Raw genomic sequence first — 23708 nt, 5'->3', positions numbered from 1 at the left:
GCTCAAGCTGTGGAGAGTTTTGATTCTCTTAATGTGGTTGTTAATCGCAGTTATCACACTGGCGATAGGATGAATAGAAACTTGGGCAGGTCTTATTATTATTCTTATTAGGTCTTAGTTCTCCGTGTTCGTAGAAAACGTAGGGTAGAGCGTTATGAAGGTGTTTTTATTTGGTTGAAAGGACATCGTCTATGTGAATGATTATCAGTGACTAGTGATTCTAATGTGTATTATCATTAACAAAGGTGACCTTGAACCCATACCACCTCCCATGAGCTATATGAAACACACTGATCCTCCCAAATGCTTGAGGCTGACAGAACTGCGCTTTCGATGTAACATATACTCGCAGGTTTCGTTCTCTCTTCCAACATACGAGAAATACTTATCACAAATCCTGCATTTTGCGTAAAACTCTGCATTCTCGCAATAAAATAGTAAGACTCCCCCACTCCTCATTTCTATCCTACGGCGGCAACGATAGTAGAGACTCGTTTTAGAACTTTTGGTATGTTTTGTCTCCGGAGCAAAGGGTATGTTTGTGGGAAGAGATAAAGCAAGAACGGAACTGGAGTCACATATTCCACGATCTACTTCATGAAAGTTAGAAAAACGTTCTGCGGCATGTGTCTACTCACAAAGCTGAAAAATGTTGAGGAGTGCTTTCATGAAATAGACTGAATAAAAACCCCTCAGAATTTAAATTACAGACCTGGGCGTTCCCTTTAAAGCCACATGATGCGTTTATTTTTTGTGCACTGCTCTATGTGTCAATACTTCTTCCGTACTGTTGTACTGCTCGAAATTTGTATGCATCGTGATCTGTCGTGAAAATCAAATAGAGTGGTATTGTAATCAGCGATACAGGAAGTACGTGGAATTTAATATCGGATTGGAACAGGAATCGGCAAACAGCAATATGCGGTAACCACATGCCGCTTTCACGTTTGTTTCGACGCGTTGTTTACTACGAGTCTCAGTCATGAGGGAATGAACGAAAGTACATTCTTTCTTTATTCATTGCATTATTTGCACAATAAGCGAGTGTATTCTGCGTATGCCGGATTAATGCAGTTACTTGCAATGACATTTCAAGCCCGATCAAGTAAAAACATTCATCGGCGTCAAAGATTAATGCAAAACGTTTTGTACCCTGATTGAGGGAGGTATTTTTTGGAGAAAACACCGTATTGCTAGAGGGGAACCACTGAAGATACGCATTTCAAAGAATTACTTGTTTGTACCTGCCATCCGTATTTGTCCTCATACGGACAAATACGGGTGAAAATACCATAATATGGCTGAAGAGTGGGTGCATTTTCGCTCTAGTAACGTTCAAACTTCCCTACCACAAACTATCTGGTTGTATTTACTATCCAGTCTGACAGGACTGCCATCAAATCTTGGAAATAATTTTTTCGTGGGATATCAATAATAATATAAAAGGCATACAAAACAAAATTGTAAATATCAGCCAATATCAAAGATTTAAGTAGCATGCAAATACTTTAGATGTAATTTATCCATTATGGCAAACTAAATGAATTACTCTGCCATTACTATAATTCGCCCAGTACTGTTTCACACTTAGATGCCACATTCCAAACGGATATGTTCAGAAGAGACGAAATAGGAATATAAACTCATACATCATGCATGAGAAGTTTTTCTTCTTTTTTTTCTGAGTTTATGACACGCTCTTTCTTGAATCCTAACTCATTTCTAGGAACCTAATATTTCGCATGGTGTTATACTTCACACGACATTCTAGCATATACGAGTAAATATTATTGTAAATGTAATTCATTTTGCTTGAAACGCGAGTGTATTGAAAATTCTTGCTGATTGTGGCTCAGATACAGCAAGAAATGTGGAGCTGGTTTCTTGTGCGTTGAGAAACAGTTTTATTGCTTCTGTTCTGCCATTATCATGTTTGTGTGGTTCTTCCTTCAGCTAAAGGTGTGGTAAAGTCTCTGCTAACTTGCGTAATGTAGGTATTGCATTCCGTACTCCTTAGCTACGTTCCAGATTCACTGATTTCATTGGAAGTGTAGTGACGAAAATGTCCCTTTTTGAGTAGATATGCGAGCCTTTCTTCAAAAGGTCAAGTTTTCTGCTTTTTAAAAGCGATTTCCTATTCTTAAAGAGGATAACATTCACTAGTAAATATCTGTAGGTTACAATAAACTCGTAAATAAACTGATCTGTAATGTAGCGGGTCTCACCTTCTAGGGTAGTTAGGAAACCTAAAATAAGAGAAATGTGGCGTTTCCTTCTTGTTGTGGTGCAATATATTGCGCTACAGACGCTCCCACAGTTATAAACTATTCTACAGACGAATACAAACAATTATGATTCGCTTTCGGTTTCAAAAGATCTCGCCAGAGTAAAACTTCGTGGCCGCTTGGCGCGCTGCAATCGCAGTGCGTAACTAAAAAGAGACAGTGTGTCGTGACAGTCATGTTAGGGTTGGGTTGGGTTGGTATGAGGGAGGTGACCAGGCAGCGAGGTGATCGGTCTCTCAAAGGAAACATCCCGGCATTTGCCTGGAGCGTTTTAGAGAAATCACGGAAAACCTAAAACTGGATGGCCGGACGCGGGATTGAACTTTCGTCCTTTCGAATGCGAATCCAGTGTACTAGCCACTGCGCCACCTCACTAGGTACTCATGTTAGACTATGCAATAGTGAAAATATGGGGAAAATATTTATCCTTTAAAAATATGTTTACTTTTTGACTGCTGTGGTTTACCATATTTGAGAAAATGCGTTTATCGGTTGATATGTTCTGTACAGTATGGGTCAGTGTAATGAATGCAAAACTTATACATTCCTGAAAGACCTAAGTCCGTACTTCCACACTAATACTATAAGTGCGAAACTAACTCCAGCTGTTACCCTTTCATGACCAAACGGGTGAAATAGCTTATTTTAAATTTGTTAAGGAGATAGCATGAACCTTGAGGAAGCTCATTAGCATTAGCAATTAGCAAATAAAAAAGGAGAGAAAAGAAAGTCGACCCCTAAGAGGATGAAGTACGGAATCGAACATCTTTTTCTACATTAGCGCTATGTCAATATGAAATTTAAAGGAAGGGGAGGGGGGTGGCGGGCCGTAGCGCGTACAATACGATCAGTGGTTACCTGACCCAAGAAACATGTGAGGGAAGCTGACTGTATTGCACATGATGTTTTGGCCATCACTCATCCTTACAAAACTGCCCAGTTGCCAGTGCCAGCTCGTTAAATTGTACTCACTGGAGTTAGTTGTACAGCGTCCTGTTGTGGTGGTGAAAGCTAACAGAAATGGAGTTAGGTATATCATATTTCGAGTTTTGCATTACTTGGGTCAGCTGCAGAAGTTATATATGCGAGGGAATGTCACCAGCTGGAACAAAGCACGAAAGGAAGTCACGAGGTGCCTTATCTCGATTGGTTCTTGTTCCTGTACGTTCTCTATAAAACATTAGGGGAACTAAGGCATACACGTTTCAACAGGATTAAACATTTTATGTCTGACGGATTGCAAACTGTTTACAACCATCACTCCAAGCACAAATCGTTTTATCCTGCCTTTTGGTGTACTGCAGGGCTTTTCTCAAATGGCTCTGTACCAGTAATAGAGAACTAATAGTTAAGACAAGCGCTGTCAGCCTCTGCTGAGTTGCCAGGCGCTCTGGCGACATTCGCTAGCACGTAAAACACCGAGCGTGATGTCCGCCCCTCGGTAGCTGAGTGGTCAGCGTGACAGAGTGTTAATCCTAAAGGCCCGGGTTCGATTCCCGGCTGGGTCGGAGATTTTCTCCGCTCAGGGACTGGGTGTTGTGTGGTCCTAATCACCATCATTTCGATCCCCATCGACGCGCAAGTCGCCGAAGTGGCGTCAAATCGAGAAAATTGCACCAGGCGAACGGTCTACCCGACGGGAGGCCCTAGCAACACGACATTTTATCAAGCATGATAAATTACCACTATAATCTAAAGTTTTTAAATAACTACGTCCGCGATACTACATCCTGTGGGTAAACCGATGCTGCTCTAATTTTACCAAAACATGGGGTACGATATGTCAACTGAAATTTCCTTATGGCACTAGAGACATGTTCCTGCACCTTCGCTGTAGGTTCTCCTTGTGATGTCGAAGCAGATGGTTCAAAATATCTTAACTCTTCCCTCTCAGTTTTTTGGGGCTCACAAATAATTTCAATTTCATAATCTACGCCAGTCGGCTATGATTGCAGTGGTCTTTTTAAAGACAGTACTTCAACTACTTGGGGTTGGGCGTTCATTTTCTAACATGCGAAAGAAACTACAACATCGTGCTTTGCTGTTTACATCCGATTGTCATTTGCGACACAATTCATTAGCCAGCAGAACAGTCATCGATATGAGAAACAGCGAAAAGGGCGACGGCATCCATACGAAGAAGCTTCAGAGGAAGGAATACCAAATGTAAACATCAAAATATCTGGTTTCAAGAGGAAGGAAAAAGCAATACAAAAAATATAGCAATAGATTTTAAAAGATCAAAATACTGTACAAAATCGTCCCATATCCATTTAAAGAAACTGAAAAATTGTTAATGTTACTAGTCACTGAAATACGCAAAATGTCATAATGACATAGCATGGTTTAAAGGAGAATCAATGAAGTTAATTCATATTATAGGTATACCAAACTGTAGGAAACTGCAGAGACCTAAATGTAAGAGTGGATGAGCAGCAGTACATGCTACACCTTACAGCGAATATATTTTTTTTTAAAAGAAGCCATACTACATCAGCTGTTAAGTGATTTATTTTACGAGTGCAATTACGACATTATGTCACTTTTAACCATCTCTAAAATATTGCAATTGTAAAGTGAAACAGTAACAGCTGAAAAGTTTGCATATAAATTCGCTACAACATAAAACGTTAAAGAAATACTCTTTTATAATGATAGAAGGTGACTTATATTTAGATATGCTGAAAGATAGTAGCTGTGCAAGAAGTTTTTATCACGTTATGAGGAAATGTCAAAACGCAACAAAATGTACATAAACATGAAGCGCATTAATAGATCACATTCTGTCAAAAATGGCTTCAGAGAGACAAAAAGTTCTATTTCTGAATACTGTTCTTGACAATAATTGTGGACAAAGAATTGAACTGCCAGATGATATAAAAGATGAGAACAGTAAGTGGATGAATTAAGAGAAACTAAACTGGTTTATATGTAGGCTAAAAAAATTTTGAGGAAAGGAGAAGAGTGGGGTGGTATTGCATCTAAAATACTCAGTTAAAGAAATTGAAAACCTTCAGTGACATTTTAGGCTTGTCCTAATATATACACATCTTTTATTAGATAAAGCCAAAATCCAGACAGACTACAATCAAGAAAAATACAATAAAAAATCTTTCTGTACACTAAATATGGATAAATCTAAGAATAGAGTCAATATACGTCATCAAAATATCATGTAAATAAAAAAATAAATAGATGAGCTCTTATTGTGTTTAGATCATCTCAAAAATAACAATGAGATTGATGAACTTTTTCTGAACGCCATGTAAATGTGGGGATGGAAAGTGTCAGTATAAACTGGTTTAATTTAGCATCTTACGCTTATAGATGTAGCATGGGTAAAGGAGAAGTTGTCATTTACACAATACAAGGTAGAAGTACATAACTGTCGAGGTAAGGAAATTTTGTGTTGATCAACACTTTGAAGTTTGTGCATATGAAGTACCGGTAGATAATTCAGTGTTGATACTAGCAACCATGTACAGGTCCTCTTTAGTAGATTAGGAGCTATTCATATAAAGGTTTGAGCCCCTATTGTGTTTTCTCTGAGACAAATAGAAGAAGTTATTAATGTATGGTGATTTCGATGTAAACTTTCTAAGCAATTCTGATACGAAAAGTGATCTCAAAGTGCTATTAATGCCATATAACTTAGAACCAGTGATCAACTTTCCTACATGTATAGCTCAAGACTGCAGCACTCTAATAGATAATGTATTTGTAGAGCAAGAGGATCCAAAATAATACATGCTTTCCCTGTGATAAGTGGATTATCAGACCATGATGAAGAAGTGATTAATTTACAAAGCCCTGCAGGGTGTACAGTGCACACACCATTAAGTAAAACTGCAGGGCTGGCCGGTATGGTATCTATTGAGCACTTCACATAAAGTTTAAGAAATGTTAAACAGGAAGATGTATACAATGATCCAATTTCTAATGATAAATGCAACACATTTTCTTTATAAATTTATATCACTTTATGGTCATTGCTGCCCAAAAGCAATTGCTAAACGCAACACCAAACAGTTTTCAAAGAAACCTTGGATTACTACATTTATCAAAGCGCTTGTAGAAAGAAAAAAACTTAATGAGACAGCAAGAATTAGTAAGGACCCAGAAGTAATTTTATACTATAAGAATTATAGTAACATACTGCGACAAGAATTAGTAAGGCGCCTGAAGTAATTTTATAGAATAAAAATATAGTAAGATACTGAGACATATTGTCAGAAAATGAAAAAGCGTATTAGAGATGAAATTAACAACTTGAGAAATGAAATGAAAGCAATATGGAATGTTGTTGGAAGAGAGAGAGGATAAGTAACCACTGGGGTTGGTACTATTACGATTAAGGCCTATGACATCATCTTAGCCAATATTACAAAAGTAACTAATGTATTTAACCAACATTTCTTAAGGGTAGGTAAAATAATTGGTGAAAATATTTCTAAAGAAAAAATCTAGCATTATGTGGCGACGTAATTTATCCACTGCGCCAAAAGCAGCGGGTGAAAGCTGCAGCTGATAGATATTTATCTTTCCCGTAGTCGTCTTGGTTACGAGTTGTTTATTCTTGTTAGGTTTTGATCTGTACTTAAAAAATAAAATGTTTTCTCATTTCATGAAAATGCTGTTACTTCATAGAATATAAAGGCTCCCATAGTGGTGACCCCGAAGAATCGTAGCAGAATCATAAAGAAAATATATACACCGACGAGAATAATGAATTCAGAGACAAAAGCATAGGGAGGTGAAATAAAGATTGAAGACTACAGTCTGTTCGACCAAGGATCGCGGTCCACGCCCTTTGATTCGCCACAAAATGGAACGACAGATGTTAACGCAAAAGATGGGAGTACCTAGGCGCGACACGGAAATGTTAAGCTTTCCGCGTTCTGACCGACGCGCCCCCAGCTTTGGTTTACACAGGCTGCATGCATATTTCGGCAGCGTGGGGTGTCTAACAACATTGACAAATTTAATATAGTGGTTTCACATCTAAATTTAGAAGTGATAGAGCAAGTTGAAGAAACCTTGTCGCAACAAAATTACTTTGTGCTAAAGGAAGCTCTCATACAGCAACTGGCAGCACAAGTGGCAAAACACAACGTGCAAATAACTTCACACCACCACCAGCTACGATGTCGCAGTTGGAAAAGACGAAGAAATGCTATCCAACAGGATTTGACAGATCAATGGTGCTGGTACCACAGACGCTTCGGTAACACTGCCCGTCAATGTATTGAACCCTGCAGCTACCCAAAATTAAAAGGCGGGCGTTAAAGGGCGCTAACGTTCGTCAACAACAACATAGGCGCCCGAGTCATAGCGTGATTCAAAGAGGTGAAAACGTCACGGTATCTGCAGTCAACCAATCACACCGATTGGTTGTGTTGGACCTCTCTTCAGGTGAGAAGTTTCTGATTGACACAGGTTCAGAAGTCAGTGCTTATCCAAGAAAGAGAGGTGATATACTCACGACAACAACACAACATGTGCTGACTGCGGCAAACAATTCCAGAATATCTACCTATGGCGAGAAACAGTCGGCATTACATCTGAATTCCAACTTCCATCCTAAATGGACTTTTGTGTTTGCTGATGTGCCGAGTCCTATAATTGGAGCTGACTTTTTACGGAACTACCGACTTATGCCCGACCTGGTTAACCGTCGTTTGGTGACAGTTACCACAGAAGGGATATTGCCTACTGCGTCTTCCGCGTCGGCTCAAGTGCAGTGCGATGTGCCCGTGTCTTTCCGCACGAAAATTTCCGGCTCCTCTACCGCGTCATCCGCGTCGGGATATTGTGATACGATTTCGTACACGCAACTAAGCGGGGCGCACACGTGTACGTCATGCAAGAAGACACCCGACAGTCGTAACGATTCGTATATTGTAGGCCATATCAGAGCACTGTCGGAGGAATCACTTTTTCGTAAACTGCTTCAAGACTTTCCAGCACTTACCGAACCCGTCAACGCAACCAGGAAATGCAGACACAATAGTCAACACCACATCAGCACGACACAAGGTCAACCCGTTGCCTTCCGCCCGTGGCGTCTGCCTCCAGAGAAGCTGCTCGCGGTGCAGCCTGAGTTCGACAGACTTCTAAAAACAGGTATTGTAAGTAGGTCTGTTAGTTCATGGGCATCTCCAATTCACATGGTCCGTAAAAAGGACAATTCATGGAGAGTATGTGGAGACTACAGGGCGCTCAATGCCCGCACAATTCCCGACCGCTACCCAGTACCCAATGTGACTGATTTCAACAGTACGATTAGCAATGCCAAAACATTTACTGTGATTGATTGCGCCAAAGCATTTTCCCAGATTCCCATGGCTCCATCTGACATTAAAAAAACAGCAGTTATCACACCATTCGGTTTGTTTGAGTACAATTTTATGCAATTTGGCCTCAGAAACGCTGCCCAAATATGGCAAAGATTCATGAATGAGGTGCTTCGAGAATTAACATTCGTATTTTGTTATATGGACGACATTTTAGTATTCTCTAGTTCTGTATATCAGCATGTCGAACATCTGAGGCAGCTTTTCCGCCGTCTGACAGTGTATGGCATAATTATTAACGAAACAAAGTGCACGTTTGGAAAACGCGAGGTTAAGTTCCTGGGATATTTGGTTTCAGCAGCAGGCCTGTCACCTTTACCTTAGCGGCTTGAAGCAGCACAACAGATGCCCCTTCGCAGATTTTTAGGCATGCTCAACTATTACAGACGTCACTTACCTAAATTAGCTGCCGCCCGAGAGCCACTCACAACGTTACTTGCAGGTAAAAATACAACAGTAAATCGTAAAATTCCATAGAGTCCAGATGCCGAAGCAGCTTTCCATGACACAAAGAAATGTCTTTCTCGGGCAACACTACTGGGACATCCAAGATTGAGCGCTCCTTTAGCGCTCATGGTTAATGCGAGCCAAACAGCAGTGGGTGCAGCGCTACAGCAAGAAGTTGATGGCAGATGGCAGCCGCTCGCGTTTTTCTCTAAAAATGGAGTGCTATTGACCGTGAGTTGCTTGCTATTTACTTAGCCATAAAGCATTTTCGCACGTCTGTCGAAGGGAGCCACTTTCCAATTTTTAGTGATCACAAGCCGTTAGTAGCTATCTTTCAACGAGACACCGAGTTCAAATTCACCACGTCTGTGCAGGCAAGTCGAGTACATTGCACAGTTCACAACTGACGTTCGTCACATTTTAGGAAAAGACAACCTGGTCGCAGATTGCCAGTCTAGGAATTGTGCCAATTGAAATTCAGTTCTTGGACCGAGTTGGCGTCTAAACAACGAGAAGATCCTTTCTTGCGCAGTCTAATAGAGGAACAGAGAACTGCGCTGCAGCTCAGACGTGTGTCTGTCCCAAATGTTCCAGACGGAATTTGGTGTGATGTAGCAAAAGGAAAGGAGCGAACTTACATACCAGAACAATATCGTCGTGACAAGCTAACATCCATCTAGTAATGGAATGGTGAAACGATTACACCGCACGCTCAAAGCTGCATTAATGTGTAGTTCCACTTCATGGCCTGGAGCACTACCGCTGGTCCTACTCGGATTGAGAACGGCCGTGAAGAAGGATTTACAATGCTCTTCCGCAGAATTGGTTTATGGCGAGCAATTGAGGGTTCCTGGAGAATGTATCGTTCCAGCATCTACACAGCCGTTCGCCCCTGAGCTATGCATGCAATTCTCGAGACAACTCAGCGTTAGAATGAGAAACAACAAACCCACTAACCCTCTCAGACATGGCGACCGGAGAGTGTTTGTGCATAAAGACCTGTACGCAACGTCCCACGTGTGGCTTAGGGATGATACGGTGCGGCCGCCGCTTGTTTCGCCTTACTCTGGACCATACAGGGTAATCACAAGAGGAAGCCACAGCTTCAAAATCGATAAGGATGGTAAAGAAGAGACAGTCTCAATTGAGCGGCTTAGACCTGCTTACACCAAAGAGGGTACACTCCTTCCTCGGTCTGCAAAATCACCCATAAACGTGGAGGCCAAAGAAACAGCAGACAGTTTCGCCGAGCCCTCGGTTTCAGAAGAGGACAACGAAGCAGCAAGTGCAGAACAGGAGCAGCCATTGCCTGCACAAAATGTTTTCACGTGAGCTGGTAGAAAAATCAAGTGCAAGTTTCCCCACATACCTGGTGTACCCGGTTTCAAAAGGAGGGGGGCTGATGTGGCGACGTCGTTTATCCACTGCCCCAAAAAGGGAGGGGGGGGGGGGGGGAAGCTGCAGCTGATAGATATTTATCTTTGCCGTAGTCGGCTTGGTTATTTATTCTTGTTAGTTTTTGATCTGTGCTTAAAGAATAAAATGTTTTCTCATCTCATGAAAAAGCTGTTACTTCATAAAATATAAAGGCTCTCATAAGTACATGGAAGAGTCAGTTTTGAGAAATCTTTGTTGGATTAATTTTCATGTAACATTTCTCGTGAAATCAGTAAAAATCATTAAATCTTTGAAAACAAATGTTCTGTTGTAGTAGATGGAGTGTCTAACAAGATATTCAAACAATGTGGAGACATTACAGCTGATGTTGTGTAATGCACCACTAACTAGAGGTATTTCCCCAGGTAGGTTAAAACATGCCATTGCCAAGCCTCTCTACAAAAAACGGGACAGCACAGAGGTTAATAATTACTGGCCAGTATCCTTGCTAACACCATTTTAAAATATCGTCAGGAAAGTAACGTACTCAAGAGTGGTTAGCCACCTAAACAGTAATTAGTAAATCGCAGTTTGTATTCTAGAAATGCTGTTCTCCTGAAAAGCGATATACAACTTCCCTAACCACATAATAGAGTCTTTAAATAGTAAAATGTCAATCAGGAATTTTCTGTGACTTATCCAAAGCATTTAATTGTATGAACCATGAGATTATGTTACAGAAATTATAATTCTGTGGCATAGATGGAACAGCATATGAGTGGTTTGTCATATCTACAGAACAGTACAGAACAGGATGTAAACTGTTGCTTTATATGGATTAAGTGATTTAATGAAGTTTCCCAATTCATATAACTGGGATGAAATTACATTAGGTGTTCCACAGGGTTCGATCATTGGTCCTCTTCCAATCTTGACATATGTGAATGATCACCCTTCTTATCTGAGACAATAAGCTAAATTGACACTGTTGGCTGATGATACAAGCATCATTGTTAATCCAGTAAAAGAAACTCCAAAAGAAAATTATACAAATAATGTCTTTGGAAAAGTTATTTATTAGTTTTCAGTGAATGGGCTTGCTCTTAACTTTGAAATATGATGGACATCCAACTTTCTGCTGCAAGGTGTACAGTTCCTTCAATAAATATAACACAGCAACAGAAGTCAGTAGCCAGGGTAGAGAATACTAAGTTTTTGTGTGTACATATAGATGAGAATCTTCATTGGAAAGTTTATATTTTGGATATCCTAAAAAGAGCAGGTTCCGAGACCGTTCCAATCAGAATAACTGCTACTTGTGAGGGTACAGAAATTATCTAGCTAACATATTTTACATACTTTCACTCTCTGGTATCACATGGAAAAATATTTCGGGGTAACTAAACACTTAGATAAAAAGTATGTACCGCTCACAATAAAGTGGTTACAATAATCTGTGGCGCTCATAATCGAAAATCTTGTAGGCATCTGTTTCAAAGGTTAGAAATTCTTACAATAGTGTCACAACACATTTTACTCAGTAGTGAAATTTTTTCTCAACAACATGCACCTTCTTAAAAGCAGTGACTTTAATTATTATAATACCAAAATAAAGGAAGACCTACAATAACCTCTAATTAACTTAGCCTTGGCGCAGAAAGACGTAAAATATGAGGCTGCAAACCTTTTTTATTAATTACAAGATGAAATAAAATATCTGACAGTCAGCAGCAATAGTTTAAAAAATAAATTGAAATGATATTTCCTTCACAACTCCTTCCGTACCAAGGATGAATTCTTGATCAGGAATAAACAAATCTATAGGTAAAATATACGCATTTTGTTTCATTTCAGGGAATGGAATAAGTAAAAAGAAATTTAAACATAAAAACCTTTGATTTATGTGTGCATTTCTCATGCATTTTACACGTTCTACATCAGAACGGTTTCCGTGAGATTGATCAGTGGAGTCTTTCACGTAACTAATTGACTAACTGACTGACTGACCGACAGGCTGGTAAACCGTACAAGAATTGAGACAACATGGAAATTAAAGAGGCAAGAAATTTACTTATAGTGGCTTATGAAAATTACTGGAAAGATCCTGGACAGGACAGACATAAGCCTTATAGGTGCCAGAAAAAAATATTCACTGTGAGCACAAGATACAGAAAGACCTGCCACCAATATTTAGAAACATTAACTTCTTTTAATATCTGTAAAAGATCCTGCAATTTCATACACGAGAACAGGAAATACACACATCTCTGAAAAGATACAAATATAATACTGGCAAGGGAGGGGAAATAAATGACAGTTCCTCTATACGTGTGTAACACATGTAGTTCGGAAATCTTCCGAAAGGAAGACATAGGAATAACAACGAACATGGAAAGACCAAAGGTTTGACTCAGAGCTTATACTTATACCAGAGGGATTAATTGGAAGTTTCAACGGTAGTGCGAGTATACACAGGGCTTTTATGGTATACCAGCAGCACTGGTAAAACACTGTGCTAGATATCTTACAAATCCTCTGTTATTTTTGAGAAACTTACTAATGGAGGAAGACGTATTGCCAAAATGCTTATAAACGAGCAAGGAAGTATCAATAGTTGAAGGAAGTGATAAAAGACTGACCCAGGAAACGATAGGCTGAGAACTATCTCAACTGTTGTTCCTCAAAACAGTTTAACAGTTACCGAAATCAGAATAATAAGCTTCATAGTGAAAGAAATAAACGATTCACAGCAGGGATTGCGAAATGGGAGATCCACAAAGACTGTTGTGGCACGACAAACATGAATGAGGCCCATCACGATAAGAGGACAGCATCGATGTATATTTAGATATTTACCAAACTTTCCATTATGTTTCCGCAGAATTTTCGTCCGCCAAGGCGCTTCATCTGCCCATAGCCACAATTGCAATTACATTACTTGACAGGATAACAAAGGAACCGGTATTGTTATCTTGCTTAGAGCCATCTTACGGAACACCTACAAAATGCAAAAGAAATAATTTTTTTATAATAGGTTTGCCTTGCTCTAATCCGTCATCTTCAATGTAAGTGGGGTCTTGGAACTCATCCAGAGAAGATACTTGTTCCAGCCATTTCTACGAAATGGTCTGTTACACTAAGTAACTGGAGACATTCCTTCTCTTGGATGGTACAATCTTTAGTTGTTAGGCTGTTGTTAAACCTTCGCTTTATGGGCTATTCAGTCACAGTACTGACAATGGGAAGTGCGGAGCTGTACAAATGTCGTACCACGATGAGTTCCCAGCAGATGGTAGGAGGTAGCTCAGCAACCCCCGCACAGGGGGTAAGTATGGGAATGGTTTGATAGGCCCCTCTTGTCATTCCAAGAGCGGCATGGTGAACAGCACTATCTTCAAATAGAATGGCCCAGCTGATCCTTGAACTTTGTTGCTAGAGTCAAGTGGTGTGATGACAACTGTTTTATGAAATGTGAGCAGACAGACCCATTATGCCGACCCCGAGATTCCACCACTGAGTTCCTACCGCTTGGTACAGTGTTTAGCTCCTTCTGTCATCTACATTTCAGATGATGCAGCTGTGACAGTCATGTTTAGCTCTGATCAAAGAATGTTACCGGAATAATAAATAGAAATGAATAGCTAGTCTTTTACATGTCGCAGATACAGTACTGAGAAATCGGATTAATCTTTCTGAAAGAGCTCGATTAATGTAAGACTTTGAAGCCCGCTATGTCCCCTTGTAAGGCTGAAATTGTTACAAAGGGAGCATTTCCCTTAGCATTGTTGCATATTTCCAGCTTTTATTATGACGAGATAAAAGAAATACATCGCGCAAACACCTGGTTAGTAGCAGGTACGACAAAGCTGTAGTTGCCGGAAACACTTGAGATGAAACACCGTTAACATTAACGAGTTGGAAGACCTGAAACGACCGCCACGCCGCCTGTAATTCGTCGTGGGACAGGCGGGGCGCGACGTGTAATTTTAGCGCCATTAGCAGAGCTCGCCCTTAGCAGTTTGCCTCCAAAGTGGCAGCCCTGGTTTGGTCTCGCGTACCAAATTCGCCCTGTAATCCCATAAATGCTCAGGAAACAGGATGCCTCCGCACAAAGAGAAGTCCCCTTCAACCTTGGAGGCACGTTATGCGAAACTAAGGAACGCATAAAATAGAAAGATTGGCAACGAAGGATTTGATTCCAGTTTTCCTCATTAAGAACTAGAGGAGGGAATAATTGGATGGTTCCGCCTGAGGAGTCTTTTTCTACGGAAACAGAACGTAATTACAGCCGACGAGAGGTGAACGAAGATGACGAAGTAATAATGAATGTCTCCTTCAACGTGAATATAAACATATCTTCAGTAGGCAGTACTGTTTTGAGCAGCATGCATACTATTCGCCTCAAGCCCGTTACTGGAGTTTAGACTTCCACAGAACCAAAGAAAGGCGGGTAGGCGTTTGGTAACATCCTATACCAGCTTAGTGTCCGCTTCGTGGCTCTAGTAGACTATATGGACCGCAGACATTTTTTTTTTATTTAATCGAATTTTTATGTTGTTCGCAACTTACAATGCCCAAGCTTTTCACGCTAATTAATTACATATAAGCATGGTCTTTTCCGAATGTGCATCTGACCAAAAACGCAATACCGGTAGCTGCAGTTCAAAGTTTTTATTAATCATTCCTTCCGCATTCTTCTGGAGATATTTCTATAACAACTTTCATCCACTAATAATTATTATTAGATGTCTAACCCCGAGGTAAAATACCAGTTTTCAAAAATGTTGCGTTGAAATATTTTTAACGTAAGGAAATATTTTCTTAAAAATTTTCAACCGCTATTGAATTTCCAGTGACACTGAAACACATTCTCGTAATTTCTAACCGAGAATCAAACACCAATTGCCATAGACGTAGGCTTAATATTCTTTAGCAGTTCTTTCATAATTATTTATTTTCAAAGAAGGTATTACCCAATACTTTACCCCAGAGTAGTTGAATTCCCAAAAATAATGAAACAGGTATTTCTTTCATTTTCTCACTGAGAATTGAAATACCAGTTTTTGTAGTTTTAGCTTCAAAATTCCCTTAATAGCGACATGCTTTCAAAAAGCCTTTCCTTACCAATTACAACACCTAAGGAGTGGAATTTCGGACAATCCCTTCTTAAACGATATCTACAATAAAAGATCCACATCCGCGGAAAACTTCAAGTTTCTTTCCGTAGTGGTCTAGGCTTAGCGGTTGAATTACCAAAAAAAGAAGAGAGAGAAAAAGGAAACAATGTCTTTCCACCACTAACGGGGATGCCAAATACGAATTGTCAAAGACGTAGTTTTAGAAATGCTTTCTAAATTAAATGTTTCCATGACAACTTTCATTCCCCGTTTCACCCCCCTAGGAGTTTTGTTTCCAAATAGAGATAAACAAGTAGTTTTTATTTGTAACCCAGAAGCCACATTTAAATTATCATAGATTTATGTGTGAAAATATTGTATAATAAAATATTTTCATAAGAAACTTTATCTCGTTTTTCACCGCCTTATGGCTCAATTTCTAAAAACACAGAAACACACACATTTTTATTTGTAATCTGGAAGTAATATACCAATATTCATAGATGAAGCTTTAAAAATAGGCTTGTAGTTCTTTAATAATGATACATTTCGAAAGAAAGCTTTGACTCAGTATTTCACACCCACAGGGTTATATTTCAAAGAATGTTGTACCAGAAATTTCATTATTTTTGATCAGGAAACGAAATACCAATTTTAATAGATTTAACTTCAAAATTACTTTAATAGTGAAATTTAAAAGAAAAAGCTACTTATCCCGTATTTCATCCTCTTAGGGTTGAAATTGCCGACATTCTCTTCTTAAACGACGCCAACAGCATAGGCTCAACTTATTCTCCGTATTTCAAGTTTCTCTCCTTAGTGTTTTGGGCTGGGCGCTGATGACTCAGTCAGATAGTCAGGACATAGCTTTTATGGTCAAAAATTGAGAAAGATGGGTGCTGAGGAAGATATCTTAGTCTCGCACACCTACTCCCATACATCTAGTGGTCGATTCTGCCATAGCATGTGGCTACTACTGGCTAGCTTTTAGTAATGTCTGAGAACGTTTTTGTTCAAGGTCTAAGGTTCACACTAAAACCGTACTGAAAAAAAGACCTAACGCACGCCTGTAGTTGGTTCTTTTACTAAACTACTTTTTGCAGTTACAAACCATAATGTGTTACCCGTATCAGTATAATTGGAGGATCAGTCACAAACTTAACTACAATCACATGCTCCAGTTACGTTGATACGGGTACTTGAAGATGGTTTGTAAGTGAAATTGGTATTACAATAAAAGAGAGATGTACAGCTGCCGTGTGTTATGAATTTTGTTAAACATATTTGCTCTGTTGACAACTACCTCAAGACAATGTTCGGAATCATATTGAAGCATAATGATGTAGGCTATGCATGATGAGGAACAAAAAGAAAAGTAGCAATAAATAAACAATTAACTTATGTCCTAAAAAGATATCCTAAAAATGTATCGAAATAGACGACAGAGGGGTAGAGAAACAATTAAAATCGCTCAAAAGAGGAAAGGCCGCTGCACCTGATGGGATACCAGTTCGATTTTACACAGAGTACGCGACGGAACTTGCCCCCTTTCTGGCAGTGGTGTACCGTAGGTCTGTAGAAGAGCGAAGCGTTCCGAAGGATTGGCACAGGTCATCCCCGTTTTCAAGAAGAGACGTCGAACAGATGTGCAGAACTATAGACCTATATCTCTAACGTCGATCAGTTGTAGAATTTTGGAACACGTATTACGTTCGAGTATAATGACTTTTTTTGGAGACTAGAAATCTACTCTGTAGGAATCAGCATGGGTTACCTAAAAGACGGTCGTGTGAAACCCAGCTCGTGCTATTCGTCCACGAGTCTCAGAGGGCCATAAATACAGGTTCACAGGTAGATGCCGTGTTTCTTGACTTCCGCAAGGCGGTCGATACAGTTACCCACAGTCGTTTAACGTACAAAGTAAGTGCATATGGACTATCAGATCAATTGTGAGATTGAATTGAGGAGTTCCTAGATAACCCAACGCAGCATGTCATTCTCAATGGAGAGAAGTCTTTCGAAGTAAGAGTGATTTCAGGTGTGCCGCAGGGGAGTGTCATAGGACCGTTGCTATTCACAATATACATAAATGACCTGGTGGATGACTTCGGAAGTCCACTGGGGCTTTTTGCAGATGATGCTGTGGTGTATCGAGAGGCTGTAACAATGGAAAACTGTACTGAAATGCAGGAGGATCTGCAGCGAATTGACGCATGGTGCAGGGAATGGCAATTGAATCTCAATGTAGACAAGTGTAATGTGATGCGAATACATAGAATGATAGGTCCCTCATCATTTAGCTACAAAATAGCAGGTCAGGAACTGGAAGCAGTTAATTCCATAAGTTATCTGGGAGTACGCATTAGGAGTGATTTAAATTTGAATGATCATATAAAGTTGATCGTCGGTAAAGCAGATGTCAGACTGAGATTCATTGTAAGAATCCTAAGGAAATGCAATCCGAAAACAATGGAAGTAGGTTACAGTACGCTTGTTCGCCCACTGCTTGAATACTGCTCAGCAGTGTGGGATCCGCACCAGATAGGGTTGATAGAAGAGATAGAGAAGATCCAACGGAGAACAGCGGGCTTCCTTACAGGTTCATTTAGTAATCTGGAAAGCGTTACGGAGATGATAGATAAACTCCAGTGGAAGATTCTGCAGGAGAGACGCTCAGTAGCTCGGTACGGGCTTTTGTTAAAGTTTCGAGAACATATCTTCACCGAAGAGTCAAGCAGTATATTGCTCCCTCCTACGTATATCTCGCGAAGAGACCATGAGGATAAAATCAGAGAGATTAAAGCCCACACATAAACATACACACAATCCTTCTTTCCACGAACAATACGAGACTGGAATAGAAGTGAGAACCGATAGAGGTACTCAGGGTACCCTCCGCCACACACTGTCAGGTAACTTGCGGAGTATGATGTAGATGTATATGTAAACGCACTAAATGTTAGGATTTTTAAATTTTATAAAGCGTGATAATATCTAATGCTTTGAGGACTTCGCTCTCCAGGCTTTCTCTGTGTGAGGATAAAGGGAAATACAAGAAGTCTATTGCGGAAATGAAAGGATTATTCATACCTATTGATGTAGGTGTTGACGTCTTTAAAAACATCTTTTCAGAAGGATCAATGGCTACGCCAGTAACAATATCTATATGTATGAGAACAAGCCCGTGGTCCAGCGCCTATACAGATCCGGACGAGGCATGAACCCGACACTTTGCCTGAAGGTGGCAAGTAAGAAACTTGCTGAAACGTTGCTGCGGAACAACGTATTGACTTGGCTGTCAACCCGAGAAGATCATAGTTTCTATATATGTTGAAACAAAAGCACATAGAAAAAGTGAAAAATAACTCACTACCATACAACGAATTATTTACACTTAATGGTTACAGAATTTTGGGGAGGTTGGTGAAAATTGTAGCCATAAGAGTCAATTAAAGGTAAAGTCCACCTCCCTAATAGTAAAACCAAACAAATCATGCTGACTTGCATCGGACATTACTTTACAAATGTAATTACTGAACTCTTGTCCCGTCGATGTCTGTGAGGTTAAGGTACGTTCCGGAGGAGACAGGGCAGCAATTGTAAGCGCGGCACCTGTGCGTAAGAGTGAGTGGAAATAATAGCAATAAAAAGGAGTTAAAACAATTACAGTATTACAAGTGTAACCTACGAACGAGTGATCTGGTGACCATACGATAATACTAACATCCAACACATGACATTTTATTAGGTTATCACCCAAAAAAGCTTTCAAAACGAATGAAACACATAAACTTTAAAAATAATTTTAAAGTATATTATTCGTGAACGAAAGCAATGGGGAGAGGAGGAAAGAAGGCGCGAAGTAAAATATTAGGGAAAATTGTTATAAAAATACAATAAAGACGCGCTAATAAAAATTATGGAATTTAGTAGTGTGCTCTCTGCAAATGACAGTTTCACTACATTCTAGTGTATGTTCGATTGTACAGTTGCTGCATCCAGCCATATTCAAGATATTAAATTCTTTCTCCGCGTGAATTTTTCAGCGTCTATACTTCTGGTACATCCAGCAGTCTCTTTAATACGATTCAGTATTGGAAACATTGTCTGTCTCGCCTTTGTTACTATTTTCCTTCCCGCAATTCACCTCCCGCCCACACTTCCCCCCTCACCAAGGACTTCGTCACATCCTCTCCCAGACAACACTTTCTGGATTCTCCAGTAGAAATCTCATTATCATAACTCTTCTTCTGGTAAGAATTTTCTTTACATCTTTTTGTGCACATTCCTCTGCCTCATTACTACCCACTCTGCTGCAGACTAATCAGCTTCACCTCCATATGTGACTGTTTCTGAGCGGTTGATATATATTCCTGTTATAAATAGTAAATCTGTTAAGTAACAATTAATTGGGCTGTATCTATTATGGTTGTTATTCTTATGAATTGATTATTATTATTATTATTAAAATATATGTTATATACACACGGCAATGTTGATTTTTATGGGTATTTAATTTGATATATGAGAAAACTTGATGGCCCTGATCTTGACTGGTGAAATATATGCTTCGATAAGAAAGTATATTAGCAAATACAAACAAAATCTATATACTCCTATAAAGCCACTCTTGCACCGTTTACTCGAATGTGGAGTTCATCTCTTAAAGGTCACCAAGATTACTTATTAGAGAGCTTTGATGAAACACTCCCAGTAAAAGCTACTGCTTAGAGAACGTTCTAAGCCAAAAGTGCCCAACCCTCCTGATATAATTAATCCTCAGTGCAATCAGATATTAGATAGTAACACCAGCCCGCTACCATCATCATTATATGTGCCTAACTGAAATTGAGAATGCACAAGTATTTTCTTTGAACACTTTTGTTCTCAGTACGACGAAAGATAAATGATGTTTAGCTTTTGTAGGTGTTTTATTAAACCACGAGTAATGAATCAATGAAACGTTTCCTACTGCTGATTTCTAAAAGCATTTTTATAGAAAGATGAAGCATTTCTCAGTACATGGCGTGTGTCATCTACGACAATTGATCAAAAAAGAAAGCATTTATGACCTTGTTAGAGGACACTCTCTCTCAGTCCCTCTATTCTCGCTAGAGACACTTGCTTCACCGATGCCCTGCAGTCCCATTTACAATATGCCAAATTAAATTATGTGAACTGTAGTTACTGTTTGAATTGCTGGGATCCATACTTCTAAACTGACAGGAATTAGAGTGGTATACAGTGTAAATGCGTCTGCTGAACACTGCCACTAATCATAATAATAATAATAATAATAATGTAGTTCCCTACAGCAATACATATATATATATATATATATATATATATATATATATATATATATATATATATGTGTGTGTGTGTGTGTGTGTGTGTGTTTGTGTGTGTGTGTGTGTGTGTGTGTGTGTGTGTTTGTAGGTTTTCCCAGCGAATATGCTGCTTGAAAGTCTGTCTCGCATGCAGCTGAAATGATTGATTGTTGTAGATCGAATTTTCAGTGGCCGTGGTGCCATCATCATCAGGTCATTCCTACTGACTGACATTCTAGGCCAATGGCTTTATCGGTCATATACCCCCTCCACTGACTTTATGTATTGTCTGCAGAGGTGGTGGTAGCTTTTCTAGGGAGTCGAATGGCGGAGCGCAGGGGGAGTCCCGTCACTCAACTACTGACCAAGAGTTCCCCCGCCACTGTGGTACACCCCCCCCCATCCCGACATTTCCATCAATACTAAATTGGTCTGAACTTTGGACTTTTTTGTTAAAATGCGCTGTTCATTGCCCAGATTCTTTACATAGCCATTTAATGAGTAAAACTACATTAAACTTTGAACACATAGTTGATTTGTATTACTGAAGTAGCAGTTTCTATATTTGCCAGATAAAACTTTATTACGTATGAAGGTAACTGTCAAAAGAATAAATCAATCATTCAACGTTTGCACAATATGATTTTTGTTCATAACTTCACTAAAAAAACTGCAGTTCACTCAAAATATTTATACTGTGTTAACTAGAGTAGGTAAGAACACTACTGAAAGAAAGTGCATTTCTGACAGCTCTATATTAAGTAAAATAGAAAAAGGCTTTTCAATTATTTTAAAAACAGAGTGATCGCCTAACGACACACCATGTGTCACTGCAAAATCAGTATAAAGTATCAGAATTTCATAAAGTGAAAGTATGCATCTATGCAGCCTTGACGCTGCTCACATTAGCGTAATTATATTTTAACCGGTATAAGTAGCACTGTATAAATGTAGACTGTGTGTAGAGTTCCCCTAGAGTTCATAACAGCAGTAGGGAACTAACAGCAAGGTAGTGAATATATAGCCACTATGAAATAAAGTACCCAGACTGTGAGGAAAACGAAAAAGACTGCTCTTGAAAGCCTCTGACTTTATACTTGTATTGTACGACAAAGTATTATTTCTGTCAATGAGTTTTAACAGCAAATCTATATTCAGACACTACAAAACAATTTTTTTAAAGACATCTAGATGCCTACAGTTTCTAGTTTCTAGGTTAAAGCACTTATGGTGAGTAAGCTGTGATTGCAGCATTGTCCCAATAAAGGAGAGCTTTGAAGAAGAATGAGGAGGTAGGAAGAGATATTGGTGTGAAGTGAGTAAAATTACAACGGACATTGTACAATGTGCAGGGTGTATCGATTCTTGTAGGCCGGTTGTTAGCTAGGTCACGGTCAAGACACCGTGTAGCTATTAAGTTATTTTGTGGTCAGTAATTGTGTGCTTTGCTGAATTAAATATCATTAGTGTTATTATTCAGGAACCAAACAACAAAGCTTTTCTGGACAATTTTTTGTATTTTAGATACGGAAATATAATGTGTAAATATATACTAATAGAGCGGTTATTGTCTTAAGTTTATTTAAGAGATTTTCATTTTTACTATCACTGAGGTAATTCTTCTTTACAGGTTGTTTCCAAATTATTCAGTATACATGGACAGTGGAGTCGGTAGTCAGCAGTACAAACAGCCTACAAGACGAGAAAGGGTAAAAACCATTACAATGACCGTTGTCACTAAAGAAAAAATCTTCTTGGTTGTTAGGCCGTATCATATTTCCTTCTAAAATAATCGACGGTGCGACCCCTCTTCTGAGATGTTCTTCACGACGTTTCTATGTCCATTATTCGTAGAACACTGGCAGAAACGAGTGTCGCGATCTCTTATAAAAGGGAGTTTTCCCGTGTTTGTGCTGGAGAAGTGGGAGTACCGGTTGTGGCTACTATTGGTGGGCCGTCGTCACAGGTTAATGTTCCCACGCTGATGCAGAAGAAGGCGCGTTATTTGCTAAACTCTTATGGATACTATTGGTGGCGATAATCATAGGACAGATAGGCAGTATTCCACACTTCCGCTGAAGAGAGGTTATTGGTTGAAATTCCTCCTACTGCTATTGGTTGGTGATCATCTTTGACTGCATACAAAACGGACAGAGCAAGAGAGGGGGAGTGTTTACCCAAAATGATATACAGGATGATCCATTGATAGCGACCGGGCCAAATATCTCACGAAATAAGCATCAACGAAAAAACTACAAAGAACGAAACTCGTCTAGCTTGAAGGGGGAAACCAGATGGCGCTTTGGTTGGCCCGCTAGACTGTGCTGCCATAGGTCAAACGGATATCAACTGCGTTTTTTTAACTGGAACCACCATTTTATTACATATTCGTGTAGTACGTAAGGAAATATGAATGTTTTAGTTGGACCAGTTTTTCCCTTTGTGATAGACGGCCCTGTAATAGTCACAAACTTATAAGTAGGTGGTATTACGTAACATTCCGCCAGTGCGGACGGTATTTGCTTCGTGGTAAATTGACCCGTGTTAAAATGGACCGTTTACCAATTGCGGAAAATGTCGATATCGTGTTGAAGTATGGGTATTGTGATCAAAATGCCCAACGGGCGTGAGCTATGTATGCTGCTCGGTATCGTGGGCGACATCATCCCAGTGTCCGGACTGTTCGCCGGATAGGTACGTTATTTAAGGAAACAGGAAGTGTTCAGCCACGTGTGAAACGTCAATGACGACCTGCAACAAATGATGAAGCCCAAATAGGTGTTTTAGCTGCTGTCGCGG

This window comes from Schistocerca gregaria, chromosome 5 (assembly GCF_023897955.1).
Source record: "Schistocerca gregaria isolate iqSchGreg1 chromosome 5, iqSchGreg1.2, whole genome shotgun sequence".
Lineage (NCBI taxonomy): Eukaryota > Metazoa > Arthropoda > Insecta > Orthoptera > Acrididae > Schistocerca > Schistocerca gregaria.
Note: the sequence above shows the minus strand (reverse complement) of the source record.